Source organism: Labrus mixtus, chromosome 1 (genome assembly GCF_963584025.1).
Source record: "Labrus mixtus chromosome 1, fLabMix1.1, whole genome shotgun sequence".
In the NCBI taxonomy this organism is placed as follows: domain Eukaryota; kingdom Metazoa; phylum Chordata; class Actinopteri; order Labriformes; family Labridae; genus Labrus; species Labrus mixtus.
Window position 1 is genome coordinate 14,024,504 of NC_083612.1, and position 24,851 is coordinate 14,049,354.

A 24,851-nucleotide genomic window follows, 5' to 3' on the forward strand; every position below is an offset into this window, starting at 1 on the left:
CAGGCCTGCCCCCCACTAACAGTAATATGCACAGCTTCACCCAGGGAAAGGATCATTTTACAGTGACGAATCAATTTACTTCACTCCCTGTCTGCTCTCTCCTCCAAAGAGGCAGTAGTTGTATAAAAAGGATTTTCTATAATCCACACATATCTAGATGCCTGCTATCTTCCTATTCCACTCAGTCCCTCAAGCTCCCATGGTGCTACATGAAGAAACGTCCACTCCCTCTAAATTGCCAAATGATGAACAGCTAAACTAATGAATGGTAATGCATATGCTGTAGAATTCACTTTGGAGTCCCCTATGCATTTGGTTTTGCTATCTGAATGGCATTTAAATTCTCAGAATCTATTTTATTCTGACATAGTTTTCAGCTGCAATACAATACATAAGCTCAGAAAATATGCTGAAATGTCAGATATGAAATGATTTGATATGTGTCTGCTCTCAAATAAAGAGCTTGCTAGCCATCAATGCCTTATAGATAGAAGCTTAAATGGGACTGCTTATAATCAAAGTATTGTCACCAGTAGCCTTAAGATTACAGGGATTTTCTAGAAAGGTATTTTGGTGAATATCCATCATTCCAAAAATAGAGGACCCTTCTAACATCAAACGTAAATTTAACAGATGGCATTGATGTGTAACATCTTTGTTTTGCAATAATGATTTAAAGTTACATACTGCAGTGTTGGAGAAAAATAACACTGAGTTTTTTTCAAATTGGGAAAAGTCAAAGACAAATGGCTCCATCAAACACTGTCCAAAGGGTAAAAGAGGAAAAACTCACCATTTATTTCTCACACAGCTAGCAACAGAATAACAGCAAATTAAACAAAGTGCGATACAAAATATGTTAAAACGGGCTGCCAAACAAAATGAATCGCTGGAATTCAATAGTTTTTAATCAAGTTTTAAATTACATTATTGTGGTTTAAAAAAAGTTTTTTAAATGCTTAATTTTGTATTTCTGTCCCATCTTAAGCTATGGGTTCTTTACATACTCTTTGGATACAAACCTGATTTTATTTTGAAAGATAATAAGAAACTAGTAGTAGAGGTTACACCATTAACTTCATCATGGAAAAAAGGATCGCGTTGCGGATGAAAAAGTAAATGAAAACAACTAAAGAGGATGGTAAAAAAGTGAAATGTTTGATGTAACAAGGTGGATATTACTTTTGACTTGTCAACAGAGCCATCTTGGAGATTTTAAAGTGAAATGAGCTGTTCAAAGGTGCAGCCTTTGTAGACATCCCTATGGCTTCAGGGAGAAACTGCAGTGCGGTGGCTTACCAAAGGAGCACATTCAAGGGACAATATTATTATATTATTGATAGCAAGCAATCCATTTTTTTTAAATAAATCACATAAATTAAAATAATGCATTGTTTTCTAACCTAAATCAATAACTAAAATAATAAATAAGTAAGTAAGTAAATAGATAGATAAATAATTATGAAACTTAAAGGCGGCCAATGAAATGTCTTAATAATGGTGTTGTAAACATGAACAGACAGTATTAAAATCTAAATTACATTTGTGCTCTATTCCAATACAACAAAATCACAAAAGATATAACCCATTTAGACATATGGGACACTAAATTGTGTAAATAAAACTCCAAACTTTGTGAATAATAAGCAGGAAATTGTAGAAATTATAATACTTGTTCACCCTGTTGCTCACATTGTATTGGCTTTAAGTCTGCCTGCAGTGTTGTGGTTCTGATGATAGTGGATGGTGAAGATGTGGGCTAAAGCAGAGCTGTTAGGAAAACTGTCATCATGGGGACAATAGACCTATAAGTCTCAAACCAATTCTCTCTCAACATGAGAACAAATCTTCCCCTGCCAGAAAGATGCAGGGAAGAAACGTCAGTTGACAGCCGGAGTGCTCCTAAATGGCTCTGTGCTGGCAGAAGAGAGCAGAATAAAAATCCATGGGCTGTTCTGTTGTGCGAGCTTCAAGCACAGATTGACTCGAGTGTCTCCTTTTAAGACACTGAGCCTCAGATGTGCACCTGTGCCCAAGCACCTAAACAACAATTCTCTTCTCAGGTCTCAATGACCTGACTAACTGATGAATCTGGAGCAGTCACTTCCAATTTATTGTTATTGATCGTTGAAATGCAGCTTATGATGAAGATCTCATAACAAAAACATCATACTAATTTATGACGACTTTACAAAAAGTTAAGAAACAGGTCTATGACAGTGTAAACCAAAAATAATTTCACAAACAACTGCATGTTAATAAACAGGTGCCTGTTAAAATGCACTACACTTTACTAATTTTAGAAGGACACACATTTGTTTTGTTGTTGCATTGCATTATTTAAAACATAAGTACTTAATGCATCAAATTTAATACACATAAGTTCTCTAACCTCACAGAAGCTATATTGCAAACTTTCTCTTCAAATTTGAGCGTGATTATCCCTCCACATAACAATTATCTATAATACTTTTCCTCATTTATGGTCTCAGGGGCTGGGTCTGATCCTAGCTTTCATAGGGCAAGAGAAGGGGTACTTACTTGACTGGTTGTGTAAGGTTAATGATCACCTAATTTAAACAATACTATTTTTTTTTTTTTTTACCTTGGAACTCCCTAAAATTGCCCTTTTCCCCAAATGAAGCTGTAAAAAAATGTAATTGTCAATTTTGATCAGATTCAAATTTCCAAGATTACTTTTCAGCACATTTTGTTTTCACTGCCACCACGAGAAGAGTGAAAGAAAGTTCGGGGTTGGTTTAAATCTAGACAAATCTAAGGGTGGAAAAACAATTGGTTTTTATAAATGGCTGGGTTAAAGGATGTCAAAACAAGAGGGTGGTGACAGTGTCAAGAGTATGTCAAAACAGCTGAAAATAAAAGTCATACTCTTAATCAAATGAAACCACTGACCTTTTCATGATGTGCCCTAATTTGCAAAGGAAATATGCTCTTATGCCATTTCACCTTAAATTTCAGACTATCCATCCAAAAAAAACAAAGGGATAAGAGTTGAGTCCCAGGGAGAGCAACACCGTGTATGCAAAGCGCCATGCACGAAAGAATAAGTTCATTGAAAGCCAGAGCAGTGAAAACATGTGGAGAAAAACACTATTCAGACACACTTAATCACCCTCTTCCTGTTGAAACCACTAATAACATTTAAGACACTCGCACAGTAAGAAACCCACCCAAGTCTACCCAAAGAAGGAAGGAACCCGACATCTAAAGTGTGATTACTTAGCCATTCATGTGTGCAGTAGCATAAAGAGCAACCCTCATTCTATTAGCACACAGGTTTATTCTAATGGAAATGTAAACACAGATTTTAAAAGTCAGAGTTTTACCATAAAGTCTCTAAAGAAGCATCACTGCCTTATTATACAAACTATGACTTTATACCTTACTTTTTTCTTTTTTTTTAAATGGGGTTATTGGGACTGTTTTTCAGAACACAGTATGGTAACATTAATGACATTGGCTGTTTAAAACAAAGCCTGTGGGTTATGTAATGCATTTGTGACACTGCTTTATGAACTACAAGCGAGAGTTAATTTGCATTAGAAACAAGATTCTTTGTGTACAATACTACATTTGTGTAGTTAGAAGAAATAAGTTCAATAAACCTATTTATTTCCTTCTAAAATACATCAACACCTGCAGATATGTTACAGCTGTGCACAACATCAAGCACATCTAAAAATCCCAAAAATATTTTTTTGTAATATCCAATATTTAATTTAAGCATTACACCATACAATCTGTAGATTATACACCCTTTCCTGCAAATAACTCATTAATTGGATGTAATGGATAGGTATTTGCATCAATAACAACTTATTACTTACTTACAACTTACAACTTATAACAAATTGCCACATTATACACTTTCTTAGCCATTGTCTTTATTGTTGTTTACCTCAAACGTCAAACTTGGTTTTTATTATTTAAGAGTAAGAGCAGGCTTACATGTGACAATAACAGGTTCAAATGTGGTCCACATAAATCATTGGTAAAATGATACTAAATGAGTGGACCATGATTTGTAAAATGCATCATTTGTGCTCACTCCCTGTGAAACCACCACCTCACACGCAGCCATGTTGGGAAGGACCCAGCTCCCCATGTGATAAAGCCCCTCTGAGAGTCCTTGTATTTATATCCGTTGTCAGTGCAGAGCTGGAGAGACTTGCTGGCTCATAAATCTGGACATGCTTAGCTAGCACAAATTTCCCCCTCATTAGAGCTCCACACCCTGTGGAGGGAACTGAATTACACACCAGTGTAAAAGTTATGCCAATCTACTGGGAGTAGGAGGACTGTTCACACGTTTGACACCTATTGCAAAACTACAATTTTATGTAATTCAAAAACAAAATATTTAATAATTGATGATTCAATTATCTCAGGTAAACAGGCTAACCTATGATTGAACTGCATCCAATATATTTTACCTCTGGTATTTGTCTGAAGCCTTCTAAACACATTTAAGGGTTGTGAAATATTCATATCAGTATAATGTTCACATTATCACACCCTCTTTTCGATTTATCCAGCACAAATGTTGCCCTGTGGGTGGATACACCTCATCTTTGAAGCCAAAACCAGAGCCAAAGGGTGGTCTGGTAGAAAATAGGCTCAATCTGTCTCCCCCTCTCCACCTCCCACACCAAGCCTTAGCCCTTCACTCAAGCTTCACTCTCTTCTCTCGGGGGAAACATGTATGTCAGAGACAGCAGGTGTGAAGTGAGATTAGAAAGCACAGGAAGAGGAGGAGGTGAGGGAGGATGATAATGGGAAGGGAAGTGAGGAAACACACAAGGATAGTGTTGATGGTGTATATGCTGTCGTCTCACTTTGTATGCAAGTAAGTTGTGTTTAACTCTATTCAGTATGCTTGTGCAGCAGCTGTGCACATATACAGCTAATAGCTTTTGTTTCTCCTCAGAGAATGTCAGTCATCAGACCCATATGATGGACAGCTTGGTGGCTGGCACCAGTAGATGAAGAAAGCTCCAAGGCCATCCACTCCTCAGAGAAGCAATTATCTCCCAGCCTCAGCCCTACACCATGGGCCTGCATGAGAATGAGCCCAGGGCCATGCCTCAGTGTCTGGCATCCTCTCTTTGGAGATGCAGACCACATACACAAGCACATACAACACAGAGAGTGACTAATGCACACCCTGGCTTACACATAGAAAAGAGGAGGGCAGACACACTAAACGGTACTAGTGCTGGCTTCCAATGTTGCAGTTTCCTGAAATATACCTGATGAAACTGGGCAATATGGAGCAATATAGGATGTCAGAACAGGGTTACAGGGGGAGGCCTGGGGCTAGAGTTGAAGCAAAATAAATTGACAGGTTAGGCCCCATAGCCAAGAGCAAGACCAGGTAGGCACTTTTGCAGCAGCCCGCGGGTAAAATAAATGCAAATACCAGTATCATGTAAGTTTTGACAGCTGAGAGTAGTCTAATTAGCATTATCTGGTTGTTGGAATAACTTGCCTATAGCAGCTCAATAAGCAGTCTTGTCTCCTAAACATTTTTTTATTGAAGCAACAAGAAACCAAGACTCTAGTTTGCTTCTGCCTATGTCTTCTTTTTGGGATAATTTGCTGCCTAAATCAACAACTATATTGGCATAATTTAGGTTCCAACAATATATTTTAAACTTTTCTTTTTTAATTTTTGATTATACACAACGTGAGATAAATCATGTTTGCCTGGTTTGGCATGGACAGCAGGCACATACTGAACACATCAACAAACATAAAACTACAGTCAATATTAGCTTGTTTGTTTATTTGCTTGCCTAGCCCATCACTTACATTGGTGTTTTGTGTCTGTGCCCAGAACAAACAGTATTTCGAGAGAAAGCTTCTCAACCAGCTGAAGATGCTTGTACATCCTGCCCATTTCTCCTGAGATAAAACTGCAAACATTTTCACAGCTGCTCTTTTCTATTCCTCCCAACTAATATTGAACAACAACATCTTTTGGTGCTATAATTCTTCCTAAGATGTGAATGAAAGTAGGTGTATAAGACTAGTAGGATACCATGACGTTGAAAATGGTAAATAATAATAATATTAATGAAAGTGTCCATTTGATTACTGATTATTCCTTTTTTACCCATCCAATCGGCAATCTAGAAATTATGCGTGAGCATCGGTAATTACAAATTAAAGATATTGAAATTAATTTATACCAATAATCATAACCATGATACATTTTTTTTATGCTAAGACAGTACTTGTTAATATTCAAGTCTTTAATTTAGCTTAACAGATACTGAACCTGTTAGGCCAATACTGATATCAGTATCAAGTTTTGAGAGACTATTTCTCTTTCAACAAATTAACATTGTTAAACATTTAAAATAAGGTTCCAATTTTTATTAAGAATTGTCACCAAGACATTTAAAAGTTGTCAATTTTCTCCAGTAGAAAAAACAGTCCAAAATATTCTTCAATATGTATATTTGGTATTTATTTACTTGACTTTCTTGCTATTATTAACTTCCCATATGTTGACAGTGAAAACTTGTGATAATCCAGTATTACAAAGGCACGGCCCATTTACCCATAGAGCTCATTCAGCTTTAAAGAATCCACACCTTTTTTCAGCCAACCAAAGAATGAAACCCTACGAGCAAAACCCATAAAGAGGTTTAGGTTACTTTTTACTGTTAGCCATCTTAAATATAAGCTTATAGTAACAATACACATATAATAAGTAGTTCATAGGCATTACAGATCTGTCAACTGGATGATGTGTTTTTACTGAAGACAGATCTAAAGATCTCAACCCTACCACACTTCTAGTGAGTCAAGTAATGAAAAAAAATGATTTATTTTTGCATAAGCCTACTAATTATTTTTCCCTTCTTATTGTCCTTTTAATAATCTGTATTAATGAGATCTACCACTGAATGTGTATGTATTGATTTGTGACATTTTTTATGAAGGGGCAATGCCAGTACTCACAATCTAGCTTCCAAGTAAACCATTTCCTCTACAACCTGATGTCTGACTCGCTGCTAAACAAAGTAATCTTCAGGGATGTGTACACAAAGCCATTTTTTATGTTTGTCACAGCAAATTACAAGAGGACATAAGGTACCATACATAGAAACAGTCATCAGAGATTATGTAACTCAGCTGATGTACTGATGGTCAGTGAACTTGTTGCATAAAAACCTCCAACAGTAGTGCGGAAGCAGCAAAAAGAGCTCTTGTCTAAAAAGAAAAGCGGTAGCCTGAGTTCTGTTTATATAGACTACCATGTGACTTCTAGGAACAGACAGTTGGCAGAATAAATTGACTTTTCAACAAAGCAAAGATGTTAGCTTTTTTCTGTATTAAGCGTATTGGCACAGGGTTGTACTGTAATGATGGAGATGCTCAACAGCTGCATTTGATTTGAAGTGTAAAGCAAAATAGACATAGCAGAGATAATAGCAAGAATTTATTATGAACACTGACTGCAGCAGAAAAAAACAGCTAATAGAAAACTGGTATGTCTTTCTTTGACAAACAAGGAAGCACATGCGGCCAGAATGAGCCCAAATTCCTCTCTCTTTGTTTTTCCTTCCCCTTTCTCCTTGTCTCCTGCAACTTTATTGTTGCTTCTGTGTACTGTGTAGACAAAGCTGACACAGAGACACTTAGTACACAGATACACACATAGCAACTCCTGCTTCTCTGTGTGCTTTGCTAATATTTACACTGCCAGGCCGTACACTGCCACTATTGAGTTTGGCCATTCAAAACAATGTTTGACTAGCATTAGAACAACAGTGAGGGAACACAGTCTGGTCAGTAAGGCCAGTGCCCCTCAGGTTGTGCCCCGGATAGAAAAGGGAAAGACTGAATGTGTGGACTGATGCGATCTTTTCACACTAGTTAAACATTTAGTGAGTCAGTGTTTTTGTGTTGTTGGTTTTTCTTTGTTACAGCCTTTTGTGTGTGTGGAGATGTGTGGATTGAGTAATGTTATGCGTGGATATCGCGCCTGACATTTGCTTTGTTTTTATTTCGTCAACAGCAAAACAAAGGCTTACAAAAAAAGACAGAATGATCAGTAACTATCATATATGTTATCTCAGGTGTTTTTCAATGTAAAGACTACTGCAGACTCCATAGTTCATAAGGAAAACAGTTGATCTATTTCAAAGAAAATCAGTGATTGAGTGGAGCAGGTCCTCTGACTGGAACAGTTCGTTTCATTGGAATAACCTGATCTAAGAGGAATTGCTTTGGCTTTGTGAAACATTAGCCTGAGTTTGTGTTAGGTCAGGTTAAGTGTTCACTCTGCTTGATAGCCTGCAGTTGGAGTTCACTGTTCATAGGTCTGCCATTATCATCACTAGAGCGGGTCATAAAAGCTTACAAACTGGTTAATCAGTGTCTAAAGCTTCAGTGTCTGCTGTGTCAACATGCTAAAACAAAGAAACCAGCAGATTTTTCTAAAGTAATCACCACACAAAATTAATAACAAAAGCTGAGATGGATTTTAAAAGTCTCACTGAAAACTACAGATGGATCAAAGGATTATGACCATGTGTTTTTAATAGAGATGTGAGTAGCAGAGGTGGGGGTGGGGCAGGACAGGTACTCAACATCAGCTGCCAATGTAAGCAGCTTTCATGGTAGGTACTGCCATCTCCTGGTGATGTATATCCAGAATTCTGTACAGTTTTCATTAACTGTGTGTTTGTTTTTTAAATAAGATTTATTGAAATGGAATATAAAAACTTACATTTTTATATAAATATGGTTTGGATGTTTGTTGTTATAGACGGACTATTGATAAAACACTGGTCTTTAATATATCCTACAGTGTTAGGCAATAACATAGGTTTCTTTAAAAATCTATGTCAATGTATACAATTGTTAGACTGTTAAAAAAATATGCTTTTTGCTTACAGTATAGAATAAAGGCATGGACACATCTCAAAAGACAGCTGGAACTTACAATACTAATGAGTGTATGTGTTTATTCCACCATTCTTGTGAATCAGAACTTTATTATCACTCAGGTTAAAAGAAAAGCATGGAATACAAAAGGGTTAACATAAGGTGTAGGAGTACTGAAAGAGTTTTGAATGGCTTAAACTACACTCTATAAAAGCATCTGAATCCTTATTTACAAACTTGGACCAGGAATTGAAGCATTTAAACAAACATTTAAAAAAGTAACAGGTAGGTGAACTATCAGTGGATATCTAGTCTTGAAAGCAATTGTAGTACGAGTTGAAAGGTAAGCTTCTCCACACCTATAGATCACCTCAGATGTTTTTTGTTATCATTTAGATTTGAAAAACTAAAATAACAATGCAACAATTTCCCTGACTGCTTCTAAAAGAGCATTTAGGGTCACCTGAACCTTGATGGGTTTTGTCAGGTGTGCTTTTGAAAAGTTCAGATCAGCTTTCCTCTGATCCCTTAGCAATGGGATTCTTTTTTATTATCATGTAGCCCTTTTTTCTCAGTGCTGGCAGCACATGGTCTCCGTTAAAACAGTGCCTGAAGGTCAGCTACTGCTTGGCAGGTGACTGAGGTACTGTCTCTGGTATTTCAGAAACATTTGATCCTTGACCAAATTCTTTCTTCTTGCAGCCCCACTCTAAGAATTAAACTACTGTGCCATGGGCCTTCACAGTAACAACATTTTTCTTCTGTAAACATGAACACAGAGTTCTATGAAGGGTAAGCCTTGATTAAGTCCACATTTTCTTTTCCACACCTGTTACACAGTGGCTAATAATATGTTTTTGTATTTACAATCAGAACAGTTGTTTTTAATATTGTGAGAAAACTATGTGCACCTATGAAATTCTAAGAATTTGAATAATGATTTCATTTTCTCAGTGAAATAACTAACTATTAAGGATTCTTTGCAAAAAAGCTAATGGCTTTTTGTGAAGGCCCTGTGGACAGAAAAAAAAGGGACGGCTGATAACACTGTCAAAAAATGTAATGCTTCAGCAAATATAGGTGATGGATGTAAGATATGTGTACAGGAACAAGAAACAGAAACCTCAACTTCAGTCAATATTATTTTGAATAAAGTCAAACAGCTGAGTAGTAATTAACTATACAAATTAATTACAATTTAGGATGACACATTCATTTAAAAGAAAATCCCAGTTTGTCATTGGGCTTTCTGAGAACTGTTGCTCCTTACTTAGTGGAGGTTCAGATGAAAACAGCTCTTGTGTAACCATGTTAAAACAAGCACCTAATATGACTGAGTGCTTAAAGGGGGGGTATGTAACTTTCAAAAATACTGCGTTTGTAGTGATACCGCATGGCCGTTAGGCGAACTGCACCAGTAACCTGTTGCTCGCTCTCCCTCACGTGCTCGTCATACGTGCTCGTACGTACACAAACGAGCATCATCATCGGGCCGTGAAACACTGGATATTTACCGGCATAATGTTTACAGAGGAGGTAAGTGGTCATACACATGTGAAAGTCTGTGTGTCTGTATTCATTCTCGATCCTACAAACGACAGTCTCGGCATACACTGGCTGAGAGCAGGAGTGTGTGATGAGTTTGTCCGCCTTTGAGAGCTCATAGGGCAGATAGAAGTGTGTGGAAGACGGCCTCTGGCTGTGCAGGTGAAGACCGGGAGTGTGTGATGAGTTTGTACTGTTGATCTCTGTAAGCGGAGTGAGGAGGACGTTGAGAAGGTGCATAAAATGTCACTTCCTGGAGCTTTCGTGGAAAATACAACCCAGGGAAAAATTGTATACAGGAAACACAGATAGACAGTGAACATCTACTTTTTCACATCAGTTAACCGTTCGCTTATTAATGGGCGATAAAAAACGAAAAGTTGCATATAGCCCCTTTAAGAACTAAATTGCTTCCTCGTTAAATTAATTTCACATCAGTTTGAGGAGCTACTTGTACTTTTTTTCTCAAATGAAAACACATTTAAAAGGGCTCTTGTACACCTAAAATACAAAGGAAGCTGTTTATGTAGCTTTCAGTGGAATAAGAACTATAATAATCAATGTCAATATATATTTTAAAATCCAATTGTAAATGTGGTATAAGAAAAAGTAGCAAGTTCATTCATTGTCAATAACTAATAATAGGGGTTATTGTGTGATCTCTACCAATCCAATTCAATGTGACAATGTAGGCTTTGTTAAAAAAAAAAAAAAGCTTCCATAAAACTCTGCAGAAAAGAAAAGGCTAAGTATGCTATTTTCTTGTAACCAGTGTGAGCTCAGTTGAAAAGGAAAGCAATTATGTCTCTTTTGAAAAGCCACTTGGACAGCTCTTGTGGCAGCATGTGAGTAGCCCCACTCATACATGACTCATTTCTACTCATTTTCATCCAGAGACTGAAAATGCGCCACACTCTGCTACTCCTGCCAGCTCTTGGTGCAATTATTCACAGACTTCTTCACACACTTATCTTCTCCATCTGAGGTCAACATAGGCCCTAATATGCACATTCTTTTTTTTTAATTCAGCATCTTGAAAGAGTCTAGTGCATTTCATCAAAAATAGTTTGTTTTTGTTCAGGGTCAGGATATTAGTATGTAAATCAAAGATCATTGTCTCTGACAAAGAAAAAAACAGTCTCATAGATGGATGCCGTGCCTGTCTCTTTGCTCCATGCAGAAGTAGTTATGTACAAAAGTAGAGAAATCCATATAAGAATTTTGTCTACCAAGATAAACGCCATGATTAACTTCATGTATATGTAATAATTTTATTGTCATACTAAACAGTATCCCCCTATTCTTGCCAAAACACAGCATTACCGCACTGGCTACAACAGAAAAACTAGAACTATTCAAATATCAAAATGATATGCCTCATCAACAGTTTCTACATATAAATGCAGATATTTATTAATTATTGATCATCAAGTAAAAATAATGAATTTAATCACAGTTCTTCCTATTGTTAGCATGGTCCAACAAAATGAATAAAAAAGCAACAATGACTCATCTTGATGTTAATCACTGAAGTTGATATTGAGCAAGCCGAGCCCATACACATGTTTATATTTTTCTCAATTGCTACTCTGCAACAGTTTGTAATGATGTTTACAACAGATTATATAGATTGAAAGTATTGGTGGTTTTGTTGGGTGATGAGACACTTTCAAGGAAAAACAATTAGCATGTCCAGAAACCTACAATTTCTCTTTTTATTCATCTAACATAAGCCCTCATACATTTACAGTATTACAGCCCTTATTTCATTTACAGAAAATGTAAATGAAATAAGGGCAACATACAGAGGGCTTTATTTGTAGCAGCTGTTTCAGATTGTGACGTAAACCCTTATTATCAGTTATGGCAGTTATTATCTTTGCCAAATGACTTACGATCCAATCAAACCTCAAAGATGGATAAGGGGGCTATTAGCAGGATAAAGGTATTTAATAGGGATGTTCGATAATAAACTGGAGAGGAAAGCAAACAGCATCAAAACCAGATTTCTTCTGAATGTTGGATATTCAAAGCCTTTCAATAATACTGCCCTCGTGCATATCAGTTTAACATTAACTAACTAAACAACTACAGGGAATGCAATTTTCCTTTATGAAATGAGAAATAGTTGACTAACTATATGGTTATATAGATGCTTGCATTTTTCATTAGCCTTTACACAGACAAGAGTCACAACGCAAACAGAGTTAATTAACTTGAGCTGTTTTTAGTAGCTACAGCTTTGCTTTTTGAAGATAAGAATAGGATTGTAACATCATCAATGTGGTCTCTGCTTGATTCTGTATGTTTCAGTGGAGTCTCATCACTGCAGTGAAAAGTCTATGTTGATGTACCTTGCATTCCCATTTCCAACATCACTTTCCTTTTAATCCCTAGAAAGACCTACCCAGAGTGAATTCAAATGTGAAGTTTCTTCTTTGTGTTGCTGGTAATTTTTCAATGAAATAAACATGTTATACTTTCACAACATAATTATTACTGTCATGATTACCACTTAAGATACAAAAACAATTCTGTCACCTTTGCAACCTTAAGATAGTAGCAAATTGTTAGCTTGGCATTTGTTTTTAAAAGCTAATTTGGGCCTTGCGACATTTAGCACATAGCCCTTATCTAGTTCCTCAATATCAAGTACAGTACCATACTGTCGCAAAAAAAAAGAAGAGAAGACTGAGGAGTGGTAATATTTGCCATAATTCTGGGTTGCATATAAAGCCAGCTCCGTGGGTGCAGAGTGACATAAAAGTAGAAACTGTAGGAGCTAGTGTTTTGTGCAGTGAAGCAGATGGTTAACTTGCATTAATAATGTCCAGAGATGTAAAATCAGGGCATGACTTTTGAATTATTTTGTAGTGGTGTATGGACTTCACAACAGCAAAGTTAAAACCTTGAAAATCTAAAAGTAAAAAGAGACTGGGATTTTACAGCATGCTAAAAAAGAGTGAGAAAGACATTGAAAACCATGCACACTAGACCTTAATGAGTGTGGGTGGATGGAGATCAGTCTCAACATTGTCATCACAAAGACAACCACAGCCAATAAAAAGTCAGCCCGGGATTCACAGCGCTTTAGCAAAACCACACCACTGACAGCTGCAGAAACTGAGGGCTGTGCCAGGAACACAAGGAAAACATCCAACCCACTTTGGCTGAGAGTGTTTATCCCTCAACAATGCCTTCCAATATTTTTTGTGGATGCAAAAACCCAGAGCTTTCATTGTTTTTGGCAGGGACCTTCATGTCCTGGTTGGTGTTGACGAGGAACCAGCTTAACGGTAATCACTTGCAAATGTATTTATCTTTTATAGCCCATGATTGTACAGTTTTCCTCCAAGGCTAGGCCGTAGAGTGGGAGTTAGGGCCTTTGTTTGGGATTCCTAAAGGACAACTGATTTTACTTCCACCTTATCTGTTTATGTTTTTAAATGGTTGAAAAAGGGGTAACAATGCAAGTGACCCAGTGTATTAGAAAAAGCTATTTTAAACATCAGTGTGCTTTTGAGCCAGAGAGTCATTACATAAAGACGGAGCAATGGGATGACAAATGAGGCCTCTAAGTGAAACAAAGCCAGCTTAGCGCATCTCTGTTCTCAGTATAAATACAGGGAGAATCTTGTTATTTGTATAAAGGCTACGGCCTCCTGTAATCTATTTATAGTATTTGTTAACAATATGTTTATGCTTTAGCAGATTGTAGCCCTGCTCAGCAGTGGCATTCCTGAATAGGATTTTACACAGTCAAATTCCAAGTAACGGATATGATATTATGACTGTGCCACAAGCGGATGCCTTTAAGAGAAGCTTCTATTTCATAATGTTACCAATATGGTGGTGTATAAACTGCAGCACATTCAGTAAGGTGGAGATCATGGACACAGCAGGGATGTGCATAAATCCAAGGGTGGAAAATATTGTCTAGGGTTTACCTTCCAACTGCTTTGCTCTGAGCTTTGGCTGATGTTTATTTACAGAGGAGATGAAAGAGAAAAGAAAAAATAATTCAGTAAAGAGGTGGTGTTTTTCAAGAGGCTGTTGTTCCGTATAAGACATTCTTTCACAGGCCTAACATACAATGTTCCACTGGTGAAAGCCATGCAAGTTGCTCTGTGAGGCTGCAACACATTGATAACTTGATCTAAATGCACGCTAACAGGCTAATACTAACATTTAGCAGGTATCATGTGTACAGTGGTTACAGACAGCTGTAATAAGTTGGGCTTTCACACTTGCAGAAATCTCCCAAAAAACTCAGGATATTTCCCGGAGGAAAAGTGCATATGTGAAAACAGCTTAAATGTTTTAGCTTGTTAACGTTTGCTTATCAACACTTGTAAAGTACACAATCGGACAGGTCTCAAACAAAGGTGATGTTAACCGCTTGTGCATAATGGGTCCATTAATTTACTTTGGTGAGTAGTGGGCAAAAGAACCTAACATAATGTGGTTTACATCTCCTTTTAGAGTATAGACTTAAGACTTCACCTCAAAAGGGGGAGGAGTGGAAAAACCCACGACACAGATATAGGAAATTACTTTCAGTGCACCGTTTCCTTTTCAAACTGTCTCTGACAGAGCTCTAATTGCAGGAGCTTATCTGCATCCCAATGTCTCCCGATTCCAAGACATTAGCTCCCAGACAGTTGTAGTTCTGACATATTAAGATGTAGAGCAAGAAACTATGCTCTGGGCACCAGACGATGTGCAGCTAATGCACTTTGCTAATGTATTATTAAGAAAGTGGCCTTGCTAATTGAGTTTTAATGTCAGTGGCCACTCTCCCATGTGTCCGACCAAGCTCAGGGGAAAGTTTAGATGTTGATAGATTATATGTGGCCACTGGTGGCAGCTCCAAAGGTCAAAGGCAATACTGGGGCAACAACCACGACCCAAGATGGTATGAAAAGGAAACCTGCCTGCTTTATTTACAACTATAAACATTTTACTCGTTTTTAAAAAGTCAGAAATTATTAAGCAAGCATTCCACTTGATGAGACAAAATGTGTGTGATGAATAAAAGCATTAACTGTGCATGAATGAAGCTTTTATTTTATTTTTACTCAGCATGCGGGACAATGCAGGCTTCAGTAGATCTCAAAACCTAGAATCTGAAAGCTAAATATAACACTACTGCAAAGAGGAATCTGGTGAAAGTTTGCACACTGAACTAAATCCGATAAGAAATAGCAATGTATGTAACTTGGAATTTGAATATGCTCCCTGAATAAACAAGAAGAAATTTGCATTTTAAACAGCAGCACATTATGCACTGCAGCTTTGTGGAAATCATTAGTTACACACTTCCTTGCAATTATTCTGCAAGTTCAACCCACACATTGTCTATGATAGGAAGGCACAGAGAACGGCTCTAGTCTTTATGAGAATCACTCACCCAGAGCACAAGATAAAGCCGAGCAATAACTTATTTCAAAAAATCCCAACCGACTAATTAACATTGTGAATTCAACCAGAAAGTCAGTATTCCTCTGACGAGTTTAATTGCATTGATGTGTGAGACACAATTTAACGACTCAAATAGAGAGCTGCTTTGGCTGCCATAAATGAAGGTATTTCCTCACCTCAAAGACTAGACTGGATTTTTTTTTCTTGTTGTAGCATAATCGAGTTTAGCTTTACCTGAGCTCATTTGATGATTTAATAGACTTAAATGAGTTTTCCTCCCAAGGTTAATTATGAAGCACTGAATTAAATTTGCCACTGTGTGATTACTTATTTAGAAAAATGTCTTCAGTTCTGCTTGGAGGTAATGTGATTATTGGATTGAACTAAATTCGCGCCACATCATGTTGTGTGTTTCAGCTTGATGATGAGTTTGAAGGGTCACTGAAAATGATCATCCTACTTTATATAACAAGCTTGCTATAACAAGCAATGCATGACGATCAAACAAAACTCTGGGTACTTCAACTACAATTAACTTACACTGAGTAAAATGTAATTAGCACAAAGTTTCACAATATAAAAATACACCATAGAACATATAGACAAATAGATTAAATCAAATGCAAGCCCTGTTATATAAGAGGAAGGTATTATTGAGTATTGGTAAAAGCATCATCCTTGGAATTATTGAAAACCAAGGTTATAAATAAGAGTTCTTGGTTTGATGATCTTATAGGTATAGGGTTGGAATACTAATGCAAAAGATGTAAACACATGGGCCTTTTATCTGACAAACATGATTTAAAGAACCGTTTGTACTTTACAATGATACACCAGGACAGCGTTAAATGTTCAAATCAACTCAAGTCATTTATTTTTCCCTCATTGTTCTGCTGTTTGCCTAATAAGACCTACAATTTAGGCATATGCCCGGATGATTTTAGAGTGTATCAATCAATCAATCAATCAATCAATCAATCAATCAATCAATCAATCAATCAAAACTTTACTACAAACTTAGGGTCCAGATAAGACAATACAGAAGACATAAAATACAATACAAAATACATAAAATACAAAGCACAGTGAAGCAGTCCATCTAAAATTATGTGTATTTCTTCCCTCCCTCCTTCTCTAACAATTTCTATGTAGACTAAACAGACCCCTATACCCATATCAATAGGACAAACTTTTTGAAATCTATGAGTTTTATCAAACCTCTCACATTGTGAAGCACTGCTCAGAAAGGCCAATGTAGTGCAGAGAACAAGTGATTATTTTATGGTGCAGCTCATCAAACACAGCATGGTCACAAAGCAGAGCACTTGATATCTCAGACAAGTGGGTTTTAATGGCTGTCAGTGCTTGACCTTCTCTACGGGGCCCACATGTTAGTCACTCTCCAACAATTTCAAATTGAAACAGAGTCGTAGTGACTCCTGAATGTGTGCGTGGAAAGCAGAGGAAAAGCATGCATAAAAGAGGGAAAAGAGATTGTGTCTCTTCAGTCTTGGACTGGGTGTCCCCAAATGGGTGACAGCATGACTGTGTCTGATTATTTCTGTGTCTACAGACCATCCCACTGAGGGGTTTGTCTGAAGGCCACCTTGGCTGTGGCCAGCCTGAGTTCTGATGCTTCTGGCTATCAAGGATATATGTGTTGCTGACATGGAGTTTGATGGAAACAGTTAGAGTTATAATAGCAAAGCAGCAGGTGGAAATATATACCTTCTACTTTGTGAAATATGAATGTAATTCCTCTGGGTTGAAAGAAGCTACAGTAACATCCTTGCATCAGTCTGTGGGGGACATAACCTTTATCATTTAGCACAACAGTGCAAAGAAAATACTGCATAATATTGAAGATGTTTTGCATTACAGAAAATCAATGATGCCCTCCCATTATTTGTTCAGTGCCATTAAAATCCTACTGCCATTCGCTTCTCATAATCACTCAACAAACTCACACATACATCCTGTATGACCTGCAATTATCCCCATCCTCCTTATGGCCACCCTGACGTTCATAAGTGAATCTATTGACGATTACAATTATGGAGAGTGACTGAGCTCATCCCTCAAGTTCCAGCGCACATACAGCAGGTTCTGTAAATGGAACAATTAAGATAATTGACTGTACAGGCCCCATTAACAAAGCCTGCTTTTGGCTTGGAGCTGCGATTGGATTAATTCTCATAATGGGAAAGCCCTTGTTCTTTCATTGTTCTCCATTTGCCCTCTTCATTCCTGGAGTCATTCAAATCCTGTGAGTAGGGTTTCATGTTGGGCTGAGATCACAGGGTTTTTACTGGACAAGATGACAGGGAGGGGCACATACGATGCTCATTGTCAAACAAATATGGTAATTATATACGGCCATCATCTTTGAAATTATGGATTTATTTTTTCTAAAAACCAAATCTTATAATATTTTTAGTCCTATAAAGAGGTCAAACAACTTTCTACATCCTTCAAGGTGAACAACTATAACACTCATTTCATGCAGAAAACAACAACCCACATCGTCAAACCTAGGCTATATGTTTACGTCTCATTTAGAAAAAAGGAAACAAGCACTGTTATTAGTGAAAACCACACTATGGGGGTATGGAGATTAGCCAGGTCGAAAATACTGTTCAGAGGGTTTCTCTTCTGCTGAATGCAGTTAACCATGTTTTATTTAGCTTTAATGCTTCACGCCAAAAAGTTAGAAAAAGGCAGGAAATAAAGGTGAAATAAAAGTTGTATATAAGTTGATACACTTCTAAAACTGCTATGGCTCATTGACTTCATTTAAATACACCCTGATTTCATAATAATAGTACTGGTCTCAGACTTAGCAGAGTTAATTAACTAGCTTTGTGATTGACTCACCATCTATGGCAAAAAATTCTGAGCATCACATAATTTGCTGAATTTGTAGAGAGTGGCAAGATTAGCTCTTGAAGCCTGAAAATGTGTATAGAATGATAATGTTAGTGTTTAATCACCTTAAATCAGCATCAGACTAATCAAAAATGTCACATTGTAATTTATAAATGCTTCAATGACTATTTTTAAAACAGTCTAATAAATAAAAGTTTTTTATCAGCCTTAAATTTGGGTTAAAAAATAATTTCAAGGCAAAGTTATGTGCATCCTGTTGTTATACTCATCTAACAAAACAGTCAATCATGGCGAGTGTTGGAGGGAGGTCATTATCTAAGTAACATGAACTGTGTATGAGTTTTAGTTTGTATTCCGACTATAGGGGAACTAAGTCGCTCAAGCTAGCTCCTATATCTTTCTTTTCAGTGCAAGACAGAGAGTATTTAGTTACAAGCACACACACACACACACACACACACACACACACACACACACACACACACACACACACACACACACACACACACACACACACACACACACACACACACACACACACACACACACACACACACACACACACACACACACACACACACACTCTCTATGGGTATCTGTGTATGTTAGACCACCCACAATAAATGCATGGTAGTATAACAGTCCTATATCTTTCTGTAGCACTGCCGCTCTAGGCTTGGCACACATCCCTCTTGTAAGAAGGTTAGAAGCAAAGCTTCTGCTATTAAATTTTCCTTTTCTTCTGGTGTTATTCTACAGAACACCAGGCTCTCTTATCCGCAGTCAGTGCCTGTCCAATTCATTCAAGAATGATATGCATTCCTGAACCGCTTACAGCTAGCCGCACTCCAACAGCTCATGGCCAAGAAGGACAGGTTGCACTGCCAAAGAAAAGAAGGCTAGTAAAGTGGCCGTATTATTGGACTCAGGTTGAGTAAAAAAAATGACAAACAAGCCATAAAAGACACAATACCACAGAAACAAATTATGAAACATATTACTTGGCAGAGAGACAGCTATAACTATTTTCTTTTTGAGGAATGAGAGTGCACAGCTGCTCCAGGTTTGTCCTATAACTGACCATCTGCAGAAAGAGCCCCTTCTTGATGTCTGTAACAGAAGACAAACCAAATACCTTCTGAGTCTACACAAGCCTGATCCCTCCCCTGCAGTTGAAAAAACAAATAAACATGGGCTCACGCTAGGCAGACTTGGCAAATCCACTCAGGAATTTCAAATACTCTTGACTTTATTTTCCATGAGGTCTTTGGAGCAACCTTTGCAATCAAAGATGTCAATTTTGCTTGGAAAGAGAAAAATATCAGGTAAATATTTTCAGGGAAACTGTTCATATTTGAAATGGAATGGCTTCCCTCGCCCCCTACACTGCGTTTTCCACAGTGTACTCACGCAAACACAGACTTTCGTTCTGACCATAACCACCTTCAGCTGAAGTTCAGTCTTTTGGACCGATCAGTGCTTCTCCTCTGCTACAAGACCCACTTACATACTTGTTTGTTTTTCCCATGCCCACTTTAAACCCCCACCCCAACTGAAAAGGGCTGTGTGTCTTGGAGGACAGAGAAGGTAGGAAAATGTCAACAAATGGTCATTTACATCAGCACGAAAACAAACAAAACTAATAGAAAGGAGCTGCTAAGAGGTCCAAGCCTTTTTTTTTTGCACCAGAAATCCTTCTCATGTGGCTTCAGGCAGCCTGCCAGCCAAATCTAATATGGATTTATATACAAAGAAAGTGCTTAGTTTAACATAATGAATATTTAATCATGCATGGACCCTGTAAAGCAATTTTGCAGAAATAATTGAAAGCAGACTTTGTCTCGAGGCTTGGAAAAAAAGCAACAGCTAAACTGTTGACCCAAAGGAGCCCAAAAATCTCACGCTGGATTAAATGTTTACACTGCTGGCATACACTCTGATAAATGAGGTTAGGAATCCGGGATGGAATCAACCGGTGTTAAGTCTGCTGATTCTGTCAGGGCGAGGGAACACACAGACGCCTGGCTGTGCACATTACACATGCATTTGTTGGGCGGCTCTATCCCAGCTGTCTAACACTTTGACTATTTAACTCTGAAACTGTCAGGCGGTGTGCCTAGAGTTAGAAAATGAATAAGATAAGGGCTGCAAAAGCACCTGTGTCTAATTCAAATTAACTGTTGGGTTTATTAAAGATGGCTTAACCCATTCTGTTTTTTGTGCTTTCCTCTTATACCTTGTGCTTCCTACTTCACACATTAAGCAGTACAGCTGGTATAAGCAGTGTGACTAACTGTTTTCATACTCTTCATACAAACTTATTCTAATAATAAGCAATAAAAAAGCAAATCAGTGCCACTCAGTCACGGTGCATCAACAAAGACAAATATACACATTTTTGTGGCAGAGCAAAGCAAAAGCACAGACTAGATCTAGAACAGGCCTATATGAGTAGATATGAATATATAAATCATTTGCAATACTTGCGTGAATTTTGCTGTTCACTTCTTAATACAGTATATAATATAAGCTCTCATTAGGGTTTACAAAGAGACTGCGAAAAAAAAAATGCAGCACAGCTTCATGTCACAAAAGAGAAATATATAAAAAAGCTGAACTTGTATTTTGAAAAACGCGAGGGAGAGGAACGACATAAGCGGATTTGAAGGAAAGTGTTCACTTATGCAAAATAAAACAGGTTATCAGGTCTATTTGGTGATTCCCTGGCACCCTTAATAAATCAGCTTAGGGTGCGGCCTAACGGCTTCATTCACCCAACAAATCTCTGCACTGCAATAACATGCGCCAGTGAGCACAGATTAATTTAATAACTCTTTAATATTCTCTATGAAAAAGAACAGGAGACCAAGTCCGGAGCATATGGGGAGGGTGGTAAAGGGGGCTATCTGTGGAATAGGATATTGCTGCAGCAACAGATTGAATATTACATAATGATGTCATTTATATTCCATTCGAAGTGCTGGATTCCCAGACTAGGGACTCAAACAGAGCTGGGGATTTGTCTGTGATAGAGAGTAATAGGGAGAGAAAAAGTTTGTGGGTAGAGACTATGACTTCTGATGAAAATGAGCAGGTAGCATCCTGTTGCAAAGCTTGTCTCTCTCACTATCTGAATGTTCCTGTTTTGAGATGTGGTCTATCAAACACAAAAAGGTTCTAAAGTACATGTATGACCAACAACCTAACACTGTGAAATTAAATATTTCTGAACAGAGGCCTCAAATTATGACATTTACAAATATATAAAGATGTGTTGAGTAAGGGTTTATTGCTTTAAATTCTATATTTCCTTGAAGATCCTTTCATGATAAAGTTTCATAGTCCACTCTAGCACCCCTGTTTTACGAGGGGAAAATGTCAGTATTTCACAAGACTGATAGAAAGGAAAGGCTGAATAACAAAAGTTATTACACTGGAATTAAATCTTGTCCTTACTCTGAAATCACTTTTAAACCATACATTCCAGGAATAGCATACCATACGTTGGGATACCCTGTTGCAGTCCTAAAGTACAGGTTGGGATTCTTGGGAACCACAGCTTAAGCTAATAACAATGGAAATTAAATATGAGACAGAAATGCATCGACATCAAGATGTTACAAATCTGGTTCTTTTTTGCCTCATGACTAGCTGGTGTTTTAAAGGTAACATGTTGTTCTACAGTCGTAGAGAAAATTTCTGTTTCCCATTTTGTACTAAAGATGACAAATACCCTGTAATCATTCAAACAAGGCAGATCAAACTGACATGTCTGAATCGGAAACAAGCACTCAACACATCAGATGGCAAAGTGGCGCAAAGGGTGGAGGTGAAGTTTGGAGAGAATAAACAGAGCCTGTAGACGTTGTAATGAGAATTTGCTCCATTTGGCAGTAGCCCGCAGCAAAGGTCTCCCATCTGTTTCTTATTGGAAAGGGAGGCAGCAGTTTGGAGGGGGAAGGATACAAAGGGAATTGCAAGAATGAATGGACCACAGTGACATCTAATGGAAGCAGCTAATAATACAGGAGGGTGTGGATGGATGGATGGATGTAAAGAAAAGAAAGGAATTGATTGGCAACACAGAAAAGCTTTAATATGAATTGAGTTTAAGTATTGTGTGTCTTTACAAAGGCAGCTAGGAAGAACATGTATGCTAAGAGCAAGATTTCCTCTTTCATTGCTTCTCTTTAAAACACATGCTGAAGAGATTTAGATGTGTAAACAAAGTACACGTTCAAACAGGTAAACTAAGCTTTTATTTGCCTCTCAAGCTCATCTTTGTGTCTCTTATTTGCTCAACTACACGGTGATTCTTTGTCTTCAGGCAGAAAGTGGTCGAGAGATTTCTCACAGCAAAGCTTAAACATCAAGTTGAGCCTGACTCTTAGCTCAAAGTAGATTGAAACTAAAATGACTGAGGTGGAAGATGACAGACAGTTTGATGAAACAAATGTGAATTTTTAAAAAAGGAACTTAAATGTGAAAATTGAGAACTGCCCCAGAAGGAACTTAAATGTGAAAATTGAGAACTGCCCCAGTTTTCCTTTACCTTAAATGCTATCAGAGCATGGACAACAACTTATAGCGGCTTCAAAGTCTTATGTTACACTCATCTAAGTCACAGTGAAGTCTCAGCTTTGCCCTTGTGCTTCTTCTTTCAAGAGCCTGGGAGTGGGCTGACAGTGACTAAAGATTTGTTTGCATATCGAGTGACGGTCGTTTCTGTAGGAAGATTAAACACTAAGGTCAATGTTGAACCTATAAAAGCACTCCACAAAGAATGGCATTACAGTTGTTATTAATGTGTGTGTTTAAACTGGGTACACACACACACCTTTATTGTGTGTGTGGGTGGGGAGAGCGTGTGTGTATTAAGGGGGTGTGAGAGGCTTTTAGGAAGATCAACAGTCAAAGAGGGTAAACAGGCTTAACAGTGGCGATCACCTGTGGAGGATGTTATGGCTTATGCTCACAAACAAGACTTACTTTAACTTTAAAGAAACCTACACATTCACACACTGATGACAGTGGATGCTATGTAAAGTATCTATCAACTAATCCATTCATACACAGTGTACTCAACTGTCGCTCAGTGGTAAGTGTTAAAAGATGTACTATATGTCAATATGTCCTGGACTACCTTTCCACTTCTTCTGTTTGAAACACGGTAGCCCTTCTTGCAAATAAATTTCACATAGGTAGTCGTTTTTTAGAAACTTTCTTCCTTACAAAATAAATACTTCTCACAAGTAAATGTCCTTCTCTGATAGGTGCAATATTATTAAAAGGCACTATACATGTGTTTTAAATGAACAAATGTGACAAAATGTGTTGACATTTTTTGAACAAGGTAAGGTGTAAGGCGATAAGTATGGACCACTAGGGCACAACCTGAAATTTTAATGGGAAACAACACACACACACACACACACACACACACACACACACACACACACACACACACACACACACACACACACACACACACACACACACACACACACACACACACACACACACACACACACACACACACACACACACACACACACACACACACACACACACGGCTGTACAAACACTGTTTGTTTACTCTGTATAGGTGCCTCAGGAGGCAGGTGAAAAGAAGAGGGGGTTAATGGGGAAGAGGGCTGTCTTATTTTCTGAGATAATGATGGTAGGGAGTAAAATTTAGGAACATGAGGGGGTTAAATCTATCAAATTGTCCACTACTTCAGATGGTCATATCAACACATAATGTATTTTAATGCAAAAGATGAAAGACAAATGCTGGGATCTAAACATCCCTTATCAGCACCAAGCAACACCCATCTGTAGCTTTCAGCAATAGCTATTAGCTACCAAGAATATAAAGGAACTTTTTTTTTATTAGCAACAAATATAGCTCTGCATTTAACAACACAGCAGGATACATATGTGTGAGCATGTTGCTACAGGCACCAGCTAGAAGATGAAACACAATCCAGCATTATAATACTCTATGGCAGTTTATTACAAAGGCAAAGTTTTAAAAGCAACAATTTTTTTTATCCTGTGTTGCTGAAGTAAACAGC